Genomic DNA, 19,908 nt, shown 5'->3' with positions numbered 1-19,908 from the left:
TAGGAGATAGGTGGAAACCACTAACTCATTTCACATAGGCCAGTGAAAGGCTGTATCCTTCCTATGATGTTCATAAAGAACTTCTGTTAATGTCAATGAAACTTTAATCTGCAGAATGAGGCTAAAACATGACCCATAGTCACCATCTGGCTAAATGGGATTTTAATTGGTAATTTAAGGCCTTGTCCACACAGTGAATGTTACTGTGCCACTAACTGGTTATGCCTGGTTAGTGAATACACAATTCATGCCCATACAGCACACAATTAACAACTGGTTCATACCCAGTGCTGTGCCATTGCATATTTCTGCCATGAATAATTCTCAGAGGAGTAAAGCTTTTTTTTTCTCCAGAATTTCAGAGTTAATATTTGTTTCTCTGTGTTCTATGGAAATCTTTTCACTGTGAACTATATTATAATAGGTGAAAATTGTGCATTTTTCACAGTTCCCATGAGAGATGGTGTTCTGTTACAATATTTTTTCTGTAATTCTCTTGATAGACTACTACCATAGTGATTTTCTAAGATTAGGTGTCCTGGGTGTTTTGCAGAATCATTCCTGCAACTAGGAAGTCTCAGAAAAGCTGCCTGCACATGCTCCATTTGCACTCAACATGATCTTTTCTGTTTTTAAGGTAAATCAGTGAACAAGAGCTATATTTTTTGTATGTGAGATATGTGTTCCTTTTTCTAGTGCGATTTGAAATCTCCTCCAGGATAATTTGGGGCTGAAACTTCTTTTGCTTTCTTAAACCATTTAATCTGGTTCAGTGCAACTCCAAAAACTTCAGTTGAGTTACTGCTGATGAGAGCTAGTCAAATTGCTTGTTGCAAATAACATTCATTGTAAATTCAACCATCCTTTCTGTTTGTGAATCATTGACAAAACTGGCATTTTTCTGTTAATGGCATTTGTATTTGTAGTCACTTGCCAAGTAGACAGAAATTTGTTCACAAGCTATCAGATTTGATCACCATAAGGTATATTATCATTATTGTTATTTATTAATTTGTTAATTATATTCATTCCAGTAATGCCTCGGTGCTCTGCTCAGGAGAGTTGACTCACTATGCTGGGCACTGTAGAAACACAGAATACAGACAATCCCTTCCCTGAAGAATTTACTATCTAAATGACTAGACAGACAACAAATAAGTAATTGGTCTCTGACCTCTGTCTGGACACTCCTTTTCATGAAAGCGGCCGGAAGAAATAAATGGAACAGAAAACAGAAAGATATTAAACACTCCTTTGATATATCAGCACTGAAGCTGGCAGTGCCTGTTTGTTGAAGGAGGTGTAGGCTGTTAAAAAAAAATCTAACTGCAATATCTTGGTAACTTATTACTGAAATCATTAACTATATAAGTGAGATGATGGACATTATGGGATGGTAATGTTCTTGACCGAACATATTGCTTAATTATCACCTTCTGATATTTCCTCATAGTCATGTTCATAATGATCAAATGCTAGTACAAGTGAATATGAAATGAATTCATAAGGAGTGAACATTTGAGAAATAATGTTACTCAGTAAAATATAAGATTAAATGTCAGCTCTTTATTACTGGCTCTCTAGTCAAAAAACAGCCTGTGGTTATCTGAGGTAAAAACAGCTGCTTTACCACTTGAACTGCAGTGAAGAGAATTTTCATGATCTATTAGCAATAGTAGCGCTTATCCTCTTTCCTAGCCTTCAGCTGCTAGAGGGTGAGATAATTACCGTCACTCGGCTTCAATCTCCACATGGTCAGACCAGTTTTATGCTGAATCAGGCCAATTGACTGAACTATTTTCTTTACTATAATATAAACAAAAGGGCTAGTTCCTCAACTGGTGTAGCTACATTGATTTTAGTGAGGTACACCAATCTATACCAGTTGAGGATTTGATCGAAGAGCCTGCTTCTCCACAGTCTTACACTTTGGGTATTCATTTACACTGGTGTAAAATGGCTGTAAAACAGTACAGTAGCATTTTACACCTACTTTGCACTCCCTACTGACTTAAGCTAAATCGGTATACACCTCATTCAAACCAAATAAGAAAGTCCAGTGAATAGGGTTACCTGCACCAGTTTAACTAAGGGCAAGTCTACACTTAAAACGTGAAGATGCTCCTACATCACTGGGAGAGCTTCTCCCATCGGCGTAGTTTATCCATCCCTGTGAGAACCAATAGCTATGTCGACAGGAGAAGCTTTCCCACCGAAATAGCACTGTCTACACCAAGGGTTAGGTCAGTATAACTATATTGCTCAGGGGTGTGGATTTTTCATACCCCTAAGTGATGTTGCTATAGCGATAAGAGTCTCTAGTGTAGAGTAAATTGTTTCTAAACCAATTTAGTTAAATGAGTAAAATTTTCTTTTGTTGATGAGGCCCGAGAGCTCCAAATAAAGCAGGTATTTTGATACTTGAGCCAGCATAGCTATAGATCAGAAACCTGATTCTGATCTCACATGAACAAAGTCAATGGTGTAAAAGTATTGTAAATTAGATCAGAATCAGGCCACAGTATTTGCTACCAAAGCTTAGCAAGTAAGAAGCATGTCAAATTACCCCCTGAAAGGAAGCACTATTCTTGAAGAACCTGGAGCCATTATTGTTAATGAAGTGAATACATACCTATGGAGAGGGTAAAACATTTGAACAATATTTTTCTAGAAAGAAAACGCAAACTCCTATTCTAAAATAATACAAAGAATATTGCCAGAATCCATTCTTCTCCAGGTGGTAAAAGAAAGAAGATTAGAGTCTAGTGACTCAGGATTGACAATTAACTAAATCAGTTGCACAGTAAGAGGTGTTAAATCTCTTCTGATGCTCGGAACCATATTCAGCCAAAATGCAGCCTTGTATATAAGGTAGCACCACTCATGGAAATCTCTTGGCCAAACTTAACAGTGATACAAACAGTTGTAAATTACACATCAGGTGTAAGTGGTAAAGTAATGTAAATGGCAGCAGTTTAGCATCTGAGATCTGATCCTGCAAAGTGCTGAAGACCCTCAATTCTCAATGACTACAGTAGGAATTGCAGGCTCTCAGCACCTTGCAGGATTGGACCCTCAGTGTGCAAAATGGGTGACTTGGGCTCCAAGGGAATGGAGGGAGGGAGTAGTAGGGAAAGCAATTTTCAAGAAGATGAAAGATTAAACTGCCCCCTCCCACTATTTTGTTATACTTGCACCATCCTAACGTCCCCATGATCAAATTCAGACCTCGCATAAATGGAAAAACTCCCATTTACTTCAATGGCACTTACTTTAGGAGGAGTGCTAGGAAGATAATAAGTTCCCCAAAGAACACTGCATTGGTGAAAGTTACATTCACTTTGCAATGCCAAGTTGTCTGTGCAAGTTAAACGGCTTTGCCGCTTACACCCGTTTCTTACCAATTTATACCCAAACATACATGTGACAGATGTGAGAAGGAAACTTCAAGTATTATGTTGAGATTTGCCAAATGTTATGGGTGCATGGGCTATTCCTAGACTACTGTATCAATTAGCAGTGTATGTATCTTTGTGTTCTTGACTTGCTAGGTGGGTTTCCTGTAGAATCAGGCATCACTGAGAGGGGGGTAATTTGTGCAAATTACCGATTCTGGTTATGGAGCTGCACAGCTATTTGAAACTTTGCCCCCCTGGGGAAAAGACATTTACTGGTTTTACCTTGGTCTAAGGCCCCAGACTGTGTAGAGTCAGCCTGATCTGGCTCAGGAAGAGACTCGCTCTAGAAGAAAGTATTGACAGACTTGAATACAGACCTATTAGGATCCCATGTAGATGATAGTAATATCCAGTAAGCTTAGTATGTGTGTAAACTGTGTATTGTTTTCTTGTAACACTTTTGTCCTAAATAAATGTACTGTACTCTTTGTGAAAGCTGGCTTGTCAGTGGTTTACTCTGTCATTGTTCCAAAGAGAAAGCAGAACTGCAGGTGCTGAACCAGGGTCAGACCTGCTGGGATAAGCACAATAAAATGCAAAGGGACTACAGCCCTAAAACTCTCTTCTGGATGGAGAGGAACATGGGTTCCCATACCAACGCCACAAAGTGGGGCAGAGGTGCAGTTAAAACCAGTGACAATACATACCACTCTGAATTTGGCTCTCAAACTTAACTCACCCTCTATGCCAAAATATAGCTAGAGCTCTCCAACAGTGGCTGAAATTATAGTATGTAATATAGGGACTGCAATTTGTAGGCACAACAAGGGTCTATATAGATAGATTGCTGGGTCAGACTTTCAGAATACATTTTTATTTTTTCTTGGCTTTTATGGATTCATGTCAGATGCAATAACACAGACAGATGCATATGTTTTAACATAGTTTTTTTGGTTTTATAAATCATTATATTTGACATATATCCCTGTGCTATCCATCATGTTTACAAAGTCTGGTCATAATTTTCTCAAAGAAGATGGTAGATAATTAACATGCAACGTGTAGTTCGCTGATGGTTCACTTTGCATGGAAATGACATTGTATCTTGCATTATTCAAGTAGATTTAATGTATGTACATGTGGATCTTTACTGAACCTAGCTGCAATTGAATTGAAAATGAAAACTGACAAAATAGAGGTAAAGACAAAGCTTCGTTTCAAATTATTATGCTGAAAATCTAAAAGATATATATTTGTCACTGCAGATTATATGAAGATGATGACTGCTGTATTACAAGAAAAGTGGACTAACTAAAGAAAATCTGACTTTAGTTTATAAGGATGAAAACTCAATTACTTTCCAGAAATCAGTGATTCTGCATTTTCCCTCAGAGTTTAGTTAGTCTGAAAAGAAATTAGCAAGACAAATTCATGTCCACAGATTCAGTGAATGCACAAAACACAACAAAGCACCTATGGTAACAAAAAAGTGAATTTCAATCAGTGTCTTAAGGCACAGTTTAATACTCTTTTTTACATTAAATACTGGATATACTTCATAAACTGCATAACTAGAATGACATTCATATTAGTTTAACCTTTCTTCACTTGGGGTATGTGATTAGGAATCTTTGAGGATATGCTGGTTAGTAATTAGCATCTCATTATATGTTACTACAAATCCTTCATCAATCTCTGCTGTGATGGTTGGAAAATAGGAAAATAGTTAACTGAGTCCAGATAAACCTGACAAAAGGATTCTTCTCAATTATGTTGGGCCAACTTCTGTCAGAGTATATTGGAATTGTTTGTGATGTTCCCCTTGTGGTCTACTTTGGCTGCTCTTCAGTATTTACCTTCCACCTCATGGACAGACATTTGCAAAATATTTCATTGGCTACTGTTACGCAGATGATGCCCAGTGACTCCACATGATTCTCTGGATTTTGGGGAGGATATACAGTACTAACTGATAACTGCCCACCCTCTGTGTAGGTGTGACTAGAAACATTGGTGCTCGCAGTACACTTGCTCAGTTTCATCAGTTTTCTTGTCTAAAGTTTGACCTTAATTTCTCCAAATGTTATTATTATGACTAGAAATACCAGAAATACTTTGATGATAAGAGATAACGAGCAGTTTGCTGAAATTAGGAGAATTGGTGACCTGCTAGAGATTAGTATGGTGACCCACTAGGAGTCACTCTGAATTATGTTCTTTTTTAAGTTAGCTATAAAAGACTAAGCAAAAAAACAAAAACAAAAAACACTTTGGAGTAGTCCAAGGTAGCTTTTCTTTGAGCAAGGCGCTGACTCCTAAACTCCCCAGCAGATGGATGTAAGGAGGCCCCTAGAAGCCTGGCTGCTGATAACTTGAAACTGTCTCAGACTTTGGGTAACTATAATGTTTGGGGTGCTCAGAACCTACTGCTACAGCATATATATGTGTGTGTGTGTGTGTGTGCGCTTGAGACCTAATAAAAGAGTAGTTTTAGATAAAAGCACTCTTGTTTGTACCAATCATTTATCAGATGGAGGAGGTGTGTCCCTATTGATTTATTCCTGACACCTCCTGAGAGAAACAGTTAAGTTACCACTGCTTTGGGTTCTGAAAATCCTGGGTAACAGATTTGGCGAACTCGCCAGGAGTGATGGAGAGAAGGGTATGATTGGTACAAATGGTTTACTGTGCAAGAGGGGAGAATGGCAGGGTAGTGTAGTTCATTAGTCAATTTATGGATGCATTCTGTTACTGGGACTCAAGGCTCAGGCTGGTAGCCTGGTCAAGTGCGAAATTATGTCAGTTGTTTTATTCTTGGCACTGATGTGCTGGGTAGTAAAGAAATGGATTGGTTGCAGAACCCCTGCTTTCGCAAACCATGGGTACTCCCCTAGGGAACTTACATGAGGGGCAGAATCAGGGGTGAAAACTGAGAGTGCCGGTGAGAAGATTATTGCTTGGTCTTGGTTGAGAGCCATGAGCCCATGCTGGGCCTCATTATTAACCCACTGAACTCATTGTGGGCTGGGGAGACAAAGCTCCTTTGGCCCCAGGGCCACAGTAGGAGGTGACAGCGCTTCTCCAGCCCCGGGGCTGCAATGGGAAGAGAGAGCTCCTCCAGCCCTGGGGCTGCAGCAGGACCTGACAGCGCTCCTCCAGCCCTGTGGCTGTGGCCGGGACAGAGTGCTCCTCTCTGTGCCGGCGGAGTCCCCAGGGCCAGGGGAGAACTCTGTGCCAGAGGTGGCCCCAGGGCCAGAAGAGCGATCAGCCCCCTCACCACAGCGGTCGGGGATCCAGGGATCATGTTCAGTGTAGCCAAAGTCTCGCTATAGCAAAGGGCGTTATAGTCTACGGTATATATGTGTGTGTGTTTAAGATCTAATGAATGAGTAGTTTTAGGTAAAAGCACTCTTGTTTGTACCAATCATTTATCGTATGGAGGAGCTGTGTCCATCCATATTCATTTATTCCTGACACTGCTGGGAGAGAAACAGTTAAGCTACCACTGCTTTGGGTTCTGAAAACCCTGCATAACAATTTAAATTGGATTTATAGCTGCTTTGTGCCATCGGAGCAGCACATAACTGTTGGAGCATGCCAATTAATCTGGCCCAAAATGATTTTCCTTTTTGTACTCATTGGCTGGCCCATTATAAATGACTCTCACAAATTCCATGATTTGAACTTAAAAGGCTGCCTCAACTATAGAAATCCCTTTAAAAAGACCGATGATCTTTTAGTGATGCTGGTGGATACATGACAGTTAAAATTTGGGATTTTTTCCCCCGTGCTGCAGCCCCAAAGCAGGAGGAGCTCTCTCTTCCTGTTGAGGCTACAGGGCTGGAGAAGAGCTGAAGAATTGCATTTCTATGTTCTTCCTCAATGGGAACATTGTGTGTGTGTGACACACCTCCACGCGCACACACACACACACACACACACACACACACACGATACAAGCATCTGTAGGTACTGTCTGAAGACGTGTGTTACCTTAGTGAACACTAAACTAAGCGACATTAAATATTAACAAAACAGAATGTACTGGTATTATTTTGATTACTGTAGTGCTGAAGAGAGCAGCATATTCCAAGGCCTTCCCAATATTCAATGAGTTGCTGCATTAGAAAGCCAGATGATTCTCAACCATGGTGTGAGGACAGGATTTAAGAACATCAGTAGCTTGTGGATCTTTCTCTTTCATACTAATCTAAAGACAATGGTGCATGCCTTTGTTATCCATATTGTGCTACCTATGAATCTTATCTGATGATAGCTGCTTTTTTATTATTTGAGATAGGGAGAGAGTGAAATGTTATCTTCTGTTGATTTGTCCTCTGTGCTCACCACCTTTAGGCATATTGGCGGAGTTTAAACATTTTTGTGATTTTTACCTTTAAAGACATGACTAAACTTGGTCTCTAGCATATATCTGACCTTTATAACCCTTACAATATTTGCCGTCTGAGTGGATAAGAGATTTTTGTACCATGAACTTTGTCTATATTGATTTTAATTGTTCTAATGCTTCATTGTATGTGTGGTGCCTAGAACACAGATGGCAGATGGTTGCTATATATATATAAAAACTACAGTTATGCTGCTCACATCACACAACAAACAAAACTGATACAAAGAAAGAATGCATTGATCTGCACAAAATTTGTAGGATGCATTTTCAGTGCTTTTTGACAAATTCAGTCTCAAATCACACCGTTCCTGCTTCCCGAGTTTCTTGCAATGTTTTTAATGACCCACATTATTATTTATTATTACATCTTTCTCATGCCAATGTTGGTGCATGTGGCAGAAACTAGTCTCTTCCATCACCCTGCTTCCATCTGCTCTACGGTGTTGAGATCTGCTGTTCTGACCTTCCTGCTAAGGGTTCTTTTAAAGGATTTTCTTCAGTACTCTTGTTTCCTCACACAAGTTGGTTTCCACTTGATAGCTCCATTTGGGTATCTGTGTGTTGGCATGTGGAATACATGGCTCAAATATGTTCATTACTTCCTTCTAATTGTAATAGAGATGAGTTGCTGGTTGGTAATTTCTCAGATCTCGTCATTTGTGATAAAGTCTCTCTATCCAATGCTCAGAATCTTTTGTAGGCAGTTATTTTCAAAGGCATCTAGTTTTCTAACATTTTAATAGAACTTTAGCTCTTGCAGTCATATGTTAGCATTGCAATTATGTTTGAATTGAAAATTCTCAGTTTTGTTTTGGTGCAGTGTATCTTTCATCTGTTGTTCTGTTTTATCTCAGTTGCAAGCATCTTTCCATCATTACTTTGTATTGGTCCATTTTCTGTTTTGAATTTTTTTTACACAGGATTTAGTCACTTTGTTAACAACTCTGTGATTTCCTATCATAGCAGCAGCTTCAGCTTCAACTGCTAGGTCTTCAACATGTCTCCATTTATTTTTCCTTGCGTTGCTTTTCACTGCTTTGTCGTCTTTCTTGTACTCCTCCATTGGTTTTTCCAATATTTCATTGGTCTGAGCATTCAGCAGGTTCCTTGTCTGTACTTTTGTTTCCTCAGTAAGATACCACATCTCTTGGGCGTAACCAATTATTTCGCTGTCTATGCTGATGTCCCACTGTAACTGCTGCAGCTTGAATCGCATTGTCTCTGAGCACTGCCCATTTTCTTTCAGGTCCAGTCTGTGTCTCACCTTCCTCTGCCTCTGGCAGTGCCTCAAACTTGTTCTTTCGTTCAAGCTGGAATTTCTCCCAGTACTCTGTTTTCAGTTCTGTACAGTTGATTTTCTTTGCCACTTTCTGTTTAAAGTTGATCTTTCTCATTCTGAATTTCAGTTTGGCAATGCAAAAGTAGTTGTTGCTGTTAACATCTGCTGCTCAATATGCCCTTCTGTCTTGGGCAGATGAACTGTATCTCAAGCTGGTGCAGATGCGATCAGTCTGGTTTTTTTAATGTTTTGCCATCTGGTGAATTCTGAGTTTCTTTTCGTATATCATGAGGGATCAGGGTGCTTGTAAGAACAAGGTCGGACACCAAGCACAATGAATCTCTCCACATTTTGGTTAATGATTCCCAACCCATACATCCCCATTGCTCTTTCCATTCCTTGGTTATCGCTTCCTACTTTAGTGTTAAATTCACCCATCACAAGGAGTAAATCAGGTTTTAGTAGTCTATCAGCCAAGCTTCAGAGGCAATTATAGAACTTATCTTTTTCCTCATTGCTAAGTTCCTCTATTAGAGAATAGTGCTGTATGATTGATACCTTTAGGAATCTGGTTTAGAATCTTAGAATCAGAAATTCAGGGATGGAAGGAACCTCGAACTCATGAAGTTCAGCCCCCTGCACTGAGGCAGTACCGAGTAAACCTAGACCATCCCTGACAGATATTTGTCCAACCTGTTCTTAAAAACCTCCAATGATGTGGATTCTACAACCTTCCTTGGAAGCCTAGTCCAGGGCTTAGCTATCTTTATAATTAGAAAGTTTTTCTTAACATTTAACCTAAATCTCCATTACTGCAGATTAAGCCTATTACCTCTTGTCCTAACTTCAGTGGACAGGGAGAACAATTGATCACAGTCCTCTTATAACACCTCTTAACATATTTGAAGATTGTTATCAGGTCCCCCTTTAGTTTTTTTTTCTCAAGGCTAAACATGCCCAGTTTTTAAATCTTTCATCATAGATCAGGTTTTCTAAAACTTTTGTCATTTTTTGTTGCTTTCTTCTTGACTTTCTCCAATTTGTCCAATCTTTCCATCCAGAATTGGACACAGTACTCCAACTGAGGCCTCACCAGTGCCAAGTAGAGTGGGATAATTTTCCCCTTGTGATATATACAACACCCCTGTTAATACACACCAGAATTATATTAGCCTTTTCTGAAACTGCATCATATTGTTGACTCATTCAATTTGTGATCCATTATAACTTAGGCTATGTTTTAGTCATGGTTATTTTTAGTAAAAATCATGGATGGGTCACAGGCACTAAACAAAAATTCATGGCCCGTGACCTACCCATGACTTTTACTAAAAATACCAATGACTAAAACTTGGGTGGGGGGCTGTGGGTGCTCTGGCGGATGTCTGGGGGTGCCGTGGGTGCTGGGGGAGGTGGTCCAGGACCCCTGCTGGTGCTGGTGGGGGATGGTTGGCGGGGCTTGCAGGGGCTCCCTACCTGGCTCCACGCTGTCTAGGAGCTGCAGGGCCATGCCAGTGGGAGCACCACACCCCAAGGTAAGCACACCCCATACCCTCCAATCCCCTGCCCCTAGCCCTGAATCCCCTCCCACACACCCATACTGCTGCTGCTGGCCCTGGGGCTGCCCGGCTCAGGCAGCCCCTGAGCCAGCACCAGCTGCTGCAGGTTATCTAGGATAAAACTGTAAAGTCTTTAAGGGCAACCACTGTATGTAGCAAACAAAACTGTGGCCAAACAGCTGAGCATTTTTTCTTTAATTACAAATTTATGCAATTTTTATATCAACCCACACAATCTTTACTGAATACAAATTATGGCTAGGGTGGGAAATGACTCATACAACTAAAAATGTAATACCATAATGCAGGATTCTATAGGAGTTTTCAATGTGATAATGGAAATGCTGTGAATCTGGGCATATGTTCACATCCAGATAAATGTTCTCATCCAAGTAGAGAAGGCCTTATGAAAAAACAATGCAACAGTGTTTGCAATGTATGGTATGTAGTACAGGTAAGTAAGAAAATTAAAGAAGTAGGAGAAAGTGCAGCAGAACTGCTCATTGCATGGATTTCAGATGCAGGTGGGACGAGTGAAGGTATTGAATGAATTTGCCAAAAATATATTTTTTCCCGCTAGTTTTCAATTCTTGTGAGCTAACTGAAAAAAGAAGCAATGTTGACTCTTCCTCCCGCTCCCAAATTCTATTATAGTATAAACTGACCCAGCTTTATTGACTTCAGTGGAGCTGCAGCTATTTACACCAGCAGAGTATTTGGCCTTTATTTCTGCTGCCAAATTACACTTAGCACTTTTTTCCTCTGTATTATACTCTTGACACCCACAAGGTAACTTCTCCAGTGTTACAGTGCGCTCTAGTGATCACATGAGTGATATGGAAATTGATGTAACTATACTTCATTTGTTAACATTTGCCTTGACCTTTAAAGTGACACATGCATACACCCAGTGCTTAATTTCTAATGAATTCTAATAAAGAACAACCATTTTTTTTAAACTTTCAAAACTGATGCGGCAAGCCCAGAGATACTGGGGCTATGAACTGCCAAGTCTAGAGGTGCTGGGTTTCAGCCCTGGCAAAAATGAAGCACTGCCTACATCCATATATACATACAAGGGGTAGACCTGAGAAATAATTTTTTTGTCAAGACTTTTTTGTACGCAAAATGCTTTTTCAACCAAAATGAGTTTTTTTTTGTAGAAAATTTTCTTTTTGGTTGAAACAAATGGAAACAGGAAAAAATAGTGTTTTTTGGGGAGAGGGTTTCAATAAAACAGCATTTGGTTTGATTTTTGGTTTGCAAAACTGAACTTTATCAAAATTAATTATTTTGGGGGTGTGTTTGAAAAAGGCTTTTGGAAAAAAGTATTTTTTACTTTTGTGGTTTTTATGAAAAAACTTAGATCCTCCCTAGCATTTCCTTTAAAATTATGACACTTTTTTTTACCATTTTGAATTAATTCTTTGGCAGCTGTACTTAGCCATTGTACTTAGCCATTGCTTATGATGGTGCTAGCAATGTCTCATTGTTTGTTGTATCCACCTGTTGGCTGTTCTCCTGTGTTTAGATTATGGGCTCTTTGGGGCAGGGAGTGTCTCTTTGTTCTGTGTTTGTACAGCACCTAGCACAGTGGGGAGACCTGATCTGTGCCTGGGGCCAGTAGGTACTACTGTAATACAAATAATAATAATAATAATAATAATAATTAATAATACATATGAAAGAGTATGTATAAAAAGTATTTGAGATACAAATATAAAGACCTTCTGCTTCTTCAGTTGAAGTTGGTGGCAAAGCCCATTGACTCCAAAGAGAACAAGATCAGGTCCTTAAGTTTGTGAAAACTGCTTTTAAACATGAGAAAAATACATTTGTTTTTCCCTGCCCCACATGAAAACAATCGAATGGCAAAGACCAGGAGTGAAATCCTGGCGATACTGAATTAAGTCAATCGGAGTTTTGCCATTAACTATGATGGAGCCAGGATTTCCCATCTCTTCTGCAGTAGATGTGATGTTTTATATATTTGGTGGGTTAGTAGGCGGAGTGCAAGTGACAGTCAAAGGTGCGTGGTAAATACAATTTATCACATGGATATCACTATCATTTATGTGCTATCTCTCTGTGATGTCTTGCATTCTGCCAAATTGCGTGATAGATTATAAAGCTACATGGGTGTCATATGTTGTCTATAAAAGATCCAGCAAGTGTTTGATTTTATTTTGAAATGGGTAGCAGCAGGGTAGGATTGATGGACAATCCTGTTCATAACTGTCTGATCTGGTAGTTTGTCCTCTATTTAGGTAAGCATCAATCTTAATGTACTAGAGAGATAATTAAAAGAAAATCCTTTTACGGTATATCTTCTGGAGACTATAATCTTGTCCCTTTTAATAAGACTTTGACAGAGTTATCCAGTAGTTAACACCATTGCAGCGAGAAACAGATTCTTAATAATCCTGAACTTTCTGTGACCCTGACAAAAAGTAACTATTTTACCATGAAGTGGCAGACAGTAAGAAATATCCAGAAATAAGCACAGAGTGAAAAGATTATGTGAACTCTGAAAATCAGAAGAAAACTCACTTCCTCCATCTAATTTTTCTTCAGTGATCACAGAGAAGAATCAGTTTACTGTTAGAAAATGAATTTTCAAAGGCTACTCCAATGTAATTGGCAATGAGATTCCTAAAGTAACAGACACTCCATTATTTTAGACTTTCTAGTATGATGCATAGGGGAAAAACAATTAAAGGAGCAATTAAGAAAGTTTTATTCAAGTATTCATCTTCATGCACACACATGTGCACACACACCTACCCACACACACAGTAAAAACACCTACCTCAAATAAGTACCACAAGTAACTCATATTTTTAGATACATGCATAATTAAAACAACTCTTTTGGCAATAATTTTTTAAATTCATTTTTAATCAGGAAAGTAAATAAATAAATTACTTAAAATGTCAGAACTTCACAACAAGATTTAAAATGAGCCACTTAATTAAAAACAACAACAACAATAAAACCCTAATAAAAACACAGGAAGATATAAAGGTCAAGAAGGAAATAATGTATGAGATTTTCAAAGCAAGACATGAGGGAAAGATTAATCTAACAAATTTATAAAGATGTACCTACAAAAGCAAGGTAAACAACAAATTTGTTTTTTCCTGAGGCTTTCTCTTCACCAAAACATTCCCATATTAAAACTGTTTTATATTACGTTTAATTTTAAACAATCCACTCCTCAGAAATGAGACAAAGTGGCAGCAGGAGTTTTAGTTGGTGGGACAAAGTTCAGCGCTTTTTTTTTTAAAGTTCTAAAAAGTTGCCCTCTATGTTTTATTAGGCATTAATTGTCTTCTAATGATTGCAGTATTTGACTATATTAATTGTTTCATGATTTTTCCAGCAATACTTCCCTTTTAGAGATTATTTTATATTATATTTTAATATTTAGTTATATGAATTATTAAACAAATATTACTGTAATGAATCTTAGGCTTTTTTCCTGGTTTTTCTCTTTCAGAGTAATCATTCCCATATCTAACATCAGCTGCTTTGCTAGACTGATATCACTTCCATCACTAAATAATAGGCATGGAAGTTTTGTTTTTCTGAGGAAGATACCTACCAGATCCAGAATGAGAGTTAGGTTTGGACAAGTTTTTCTTTACTAGTGTAATTATTACTTAGGAGTAAATCATTTTGATATTTCAATGATTATGCATGAAAATGAATTAAAATAAATAAAAATATAGGGCCTGATCCTGCAACCTTTACTTAGGAGAGTAGTCTTATTGAAGCTAATAGGCAAAATTCACCCCTGCAGTAATTCCACTGACTGCAGTGCAACTACACGAGGAATGAATCTGGCTCTATGGGACACGAGTGGCCTTAAATTGGGACTCGATTATCTGAGAGACCAACAGCCTCTTCCCATGTGTGATACTTCCTCAAGTTGGGTGAAATTCACTTATGTGCAGAGGGCCTGCTACTTCCAATAGCAGTGTGCCTACTTCACTCTGGTGCTTCTGTCTCTTGAAGCTAATAAGAGCTGAGTGTGCTCAGCACCTTGTATGACTGGGCCCCAAAAATGTATCTGGGATCAACTGCAAAAGATTACCCACCATTAATTTTCTGCATAAGGATCCCTGTTTTTCCATCTTGAGAACAACTGAGAGAACACTTGACTGTTTGCTTCATGGAAATAGCAAATTGGTCTATAACCATAAACTGTGACCTCCAGCTTTTGAACTGGTACACCAGGTAATCACTTTTTCATAGTATGCTACAGTTATGGATCCTTTGTATAACTGTCTGTGTAGGGTCCTGCCACCACCGATCTGGCACCCTGGAACATGTTGGGGAAGAAGTAATGCAAGAGAGAAACTTCGAGGGAAAACCTATGCTCTGAGTGACTGACCTAGGAAAAACCACATCAAGCCACTCGGTTGCGAAGCCTCTGCATTGTGGAAGACAATTATTAAATTTTATTTTACAGCCTGTGACAGCAGAAGTCGGGCATTTCTCTGCTAGTTTTGCAACATGAAGGCATAAAGAGCTTTCTTTCACATAACAGTTCTCTAAAGTTAAAACGTATATAAGCTGACATGTTCTCAGAATGCCTTTTGCTGTGTGTTATAACAACACTTAGATTGTGGCTTAACCAACAGCAAAAGTTCACGGAAGTTTGCCCAATGACATTCTGAGCTCCATCAAAGAATATTTATGACCAAAGGACCATGACATACTCTCTAGATTTGGAGTGAATGCCATTAAGATAACATGTTTCACTCTTAAGAAGCAGTTGACCATGTGTGTCATCCTTTCCACTTCTTCATCAAAAAATTTTCGGTTTGATGAGGCTGGCAGTATTGATGGGCATTGATACAAATCAAAAACTAAGTAACTTGGAGTTGGAAGGTCTGAAATCTTATTGCAGCACTCCTCTTTCAGTAGGCCTCTCCACCCTTCTAAAATATATATTTCACTTTTTGAGCACATGCACATAGTTAAAAAAGAATTAAAGTGGAGAAAGGCAGGGTAAATACTCATGAGACCATTCAAATTCTGGTTGGAAGGAACATTCCTTGTGTGCACTCTTGATATTATAGTGGTAAAAGGCAGACCAGAAGTGTAATTTCATATTTTCTGACCAGTGGGGCTCACGAAAGGAATGTGGATTATGAATTTGGCAGGTGAATGAAAAAACATGCATGTCACATTTCTCTTCCACTTTGCCCAAAGATATAACTAAAGGGAAATAGTGTTCTCAGAAAATGGTTTAATGAACAAAAGATTTTGAATTCCGGTCTGATAAACATTTGCAGATGGATGTACAAAGGCAATACTTCAAAATGTAAAAAAATAATCAATGTGAATAAAAATTGGGCTTGGAGTATTTTACTGCAATGTTATTACTTCCTCAGTGTGGTGTGTTTCCAATTTTGAAAAGTAAAAACCCAACTGTGAGCAGAAAAATATATCCCCCCAATAGTGGCTCCATTTGTTTAGAAGATCTAATGGTTTTATTTTCAGGCTTAATGCCTGTGAGGTTCCACAGGCCATAATTTCTAAACCCATCAGGAATACCGCTGTAACACTGTTGCCCTCAAAAGTATCTATAATGGATTGCTTTCTTTTGATTTGTAGAGTGACATGGTAAACTGGGTTAACTTTCACCTTCCTCTCCCCAAATATATATATCTCAGATCCCATTAAAAAAATTAAAAGGGAAGTCATAACTGTTAGATTAGATCATGTTTTTGAATTCTGGAGTCTAAGATCTCCGCACCCAGGCTGTTAAAACTAGAAAGGTTGATACTTAATGATGTTTCTTGCCCTTTGTTCACCCTGTCTAAGCCATAAAGCAGATCTGACATGTTCTTACAAAAAAAAAAAAAAGGTACTTGGAGGAAAGGAGAAGACAAATGAGAGGAAGAATGTGGAAAATTGTGCAGCCTTTTGTATAGCCGATCTTGAGAGTTTGGGAATGAAATTAGAATTTTGGAAGCTAAATAAATGAAAGATTGCTTGTAACATTATTTGAAATTGAAACTTTTTTATTTGTCTTTTGAATAAAGGGAGATTTAAAGGGTAAGAAGCTGATCAGACAGCCTTTATTTTTGATTGCATAAATGTTACTTTGGTCAAAACACCTTTCCTTTTAGTTATCAATGTAGGTGGAACCCATAGGGTCAATAAAGTGAGAATATAAGACACTTCATTCCACCCCATAAGGAATCCTTAATTCACAGAAGTAAGCCCCTAAAGTCATTGAATCCTTGAGTGTATAAGCAGGGGAATATTGAGGAGGTGTAGGGTGGGAGGTTATATTACCTCTGAATTTGGCACTGGTGAGACCACTACTGGAATACTGTGCCCAGTTTTGGCGTTCACACTTCAAGAAGGATGCTGAAAAACTGGAGAGAGCTTCAGAGAAGAGCTACAAGAATGATAAAAAGACTGGAAAACGTCTTATAATGAAAGACTCAAGGAGCTCAATCTATGTAGCTTATTAAAGAGAAGGTTAATGGGTGATTCGATCAGTCTATAATTATTTACACGGGGAACAAAAATTTGATAACAGAGTTCTTTGATCTAGCAGACAAATCTATAACAAGATCCAGTGGCAGGCAGTTGAAGCTAGACAAAATCAATTCTGGGCACCACAATTTAGGAAAGATGTGGACAAATTGGAAAGAATCCAGAGGAGAACAAAAAAAATTATTAGAGGTTTAGAAAACTTGACCTTATGAGAAAAGATTAAAAAAAACTTGGCATGCTTAGTCTTGAGAAAAGAAGACTGAGGAGGGATCTGATAACAGGCTTCAAATATGTTAAAGGCTGTTATAAAGAGGATGCTCAATTGTTCTCCATGTCCACTGAAAGTAGGACAAGAAGTAACAGGCTTAATCTGCAGCAAGGGAGATTGAGGTTAGATATTAAGAAAAACTTTCTAACTGAAAGGACTCTACAGCTGAAAGGTTGTAGAGTCCCCATCATTGGAAGCTTTTAAGAACCTGTCGGGGTAGTCTAGGTTTCCTTGGTCCTACAACAGTGCAGGGAGCTGGATTTGATGACTTCTCGAGTTCCCTTCCAGACCTACATTTCTATAATTCTATGAAATTCAGACTAGAAATAAGACACATTTTTAACAATGAGCGTAATTAACCACTAGAACAATTTATCTAGGGTTGTGGTGGATTCTCTATCGCTGGTTTCAGAGTAACAGCCGTGTTAGTCTGTTTTCGCAAAAAGAAAAGGAGTACTTGTGGCACCTTAGAGACTAACCAATTTATTTGAGCATAAGCATGAAAGCTCTAAGGTGCTACAAGTACTCCTTTTCTCTATCGCTGGCAATTTTAAAATCAAGACGGGATTTTTTTCCTAAAAGATATCCTCTAGCCCAACCACAGCTAGTGGACTTGAAACAGAAATTAATTTGTGGTAGTCTTATGGCTTGTGCTATGCAAGAGGTTAGACTAAATGATCATAATGGTCCCTTCTGGCCTTAAAATTTGTGAATTGAATCTGTTTCTCTTTTCTGCTACATTGACTTTTATACTGGTGTATCTCCATTGAATTCAGTGAAAGGGACCAGAAAGAGAGGCAGAATAAATGACTATATTAAAATGACCTTTTCAGTTTGATGGGGTGGAAGAGGAATCTAAAGGAAAACTTTGAAAAAAATCTACTAATGGAAAGAATTTAAATATACCTTTCTTTTTAAAGGCTGAGCACACTCTTTCCCTATAGTAAGATAAGTTTATTGCTTATATATACCAGTAGATGTTTTTATCCCTTCATTATGTGAGACAGCACTACCTCAAATCTAATATCAGCAGCATCTGTTAGAACAATCAAAGTTTTATCACACTTAGGAGTACATGATAGATTTGGATTTTCAAAGTATAATTGAATGCTAAAATCACATGCTATGTTGATCGGTTTATTCAGCCTTTTCTTCTTCTTTTGCAGATCAGAAAGTTGTTCTGGCAATATATGTTTTGAATTACACTTACATGGGTCAGGATTTTTATTGAACCCAAACTCTTCTATCTTTCCACATATAACTCAGGTAATTAATGCAGTATTCCTAGGTGATATTCTAAATCCTCTAAATGTCATGAGGATATGAGCTTGCTATGGGTGATCCATCAGGCAATAGGCTGTAGCAGGGTTACCATATTTGTAGCTACAATATGGGGAGCAAGGTATAAGCTAAATAATGTAGTAAATGGTGTAAATTATTGATTGTCTATATACCACTTTGTATAAATCAAGGATAAATATGTATTTGACTTACCTTAGTCTCATAGTAATTCACTTCCTTAGGATGGTAGGAATGAAAAACAGAGAATATCTTTTCCCTAACAGAAAAAAAACAGTGATTAAATATTGTCTAAAAATATTGCGTATTTTGAAAAATGATATTTCAAAACAGTGTTCAGAATCCCTGTGATCATTGCATTATCTCTCCAGATGTCAATGGTGTGTAAAATCCATTTAATGATAATACAAATGATGATGAAGAGTAGGTCTCAGGGGGAAAGCGCTTGCACCTAGGAAAGCAAAGAAGCTCATGGTCATTTTAAGGTGAGATCTATTTTTTAAAAAATGTTTTGGCTAATTTAACAGTGTCTAGCGGTTGGCCAAGCAATAGCATACCAAAGTGTCAGCTTCCTTTTACGATTATTAGTTTTTAATTTATTTGACAGGTTTTTAATTGTTTACTTTCTTCTTTGCAATGTGATATGGTAGTGACATTACACTAGTATTTGTCCTTGAAATGGAATGCTAAACTTGATACCATCCCTTTCTTTTTTTTTTTAACCAAATTTAATTCACTTGGGCCTGATTCTGCATCCTTGAGCATCAAAATCCCCACTAATGTAAAGCATGAAAAATCCCATAAATGCTGGACTGGGCTACTGATTTTAAGGATACCAATGTATTCAATTTAGAATCCTGCCCTCATCTACACAGCACACCCTAAATTACTCTATACGGTTTTTGGTGGGATTGTCTTAAAGTGATATAACTTAATATAATTTGTCATGGCAAGGAGAATGTAAAGAGAAATTAATCCAAAATGCCAAGAAAAGAGAGAGAGGAACTATTTATCCTAATGCCTGGGTTACTCCTTCCCAAATGCTCTCAACGTTAGTGTGGTATTGTATAGTTTTTTCTAGACTCAAGGGGCTGTCAAGTTTGCATTTTAAATCTCTATGCAATATAACCATAGAAATTTAGTCTAAGTTGTACCCTAACATGTGAATGTCAGCC

The 19,908-nt window shown here is 38.1% G+C and overlaps 1 long non-coding RNA gene across 1 annotated transcript in view; it reads left to right on the top strand.

The window, feature by feature from the left end:
* LOC125635859 (uncharacterized) overlaps window positions 1-19,908 on the top strand; it is a 257,290-nt gene that overhangs the window by 222,863 nt on the left and 14,519 nt on the right. Inside the window, exons 3-4 of the long non-coding RNA XR_012668156.1 lie at window positions 18,601-18,700; window positions 19,105-19,218. This is a non-coding gene — a long non-coding RNA (uncharacterized LOC125635859). The remainder of the gene's footprint in view (window positions 1-18,600; window positions 18,701-19,104; window positions 19,219-19,908) is intronic.

Source organism: Caretta caretta, chromosome 4 (assembly GCF_965140235.1).
Source record: "Caretta caretta isolate rCarCar2 chromosome 4, rCarCar1.hap1, whole genome shotgun sequence".
Classification (NCBI taxonomy): Eukaryota; Metazoa; Chordata; order Testudines; family Cheloniidae; genus Caretta; species Caretta caretta.
Note: the sequence above shows the minus strand (reverse complement) of the source record. Positions and strands in the feature narration are given on the sequence as shown.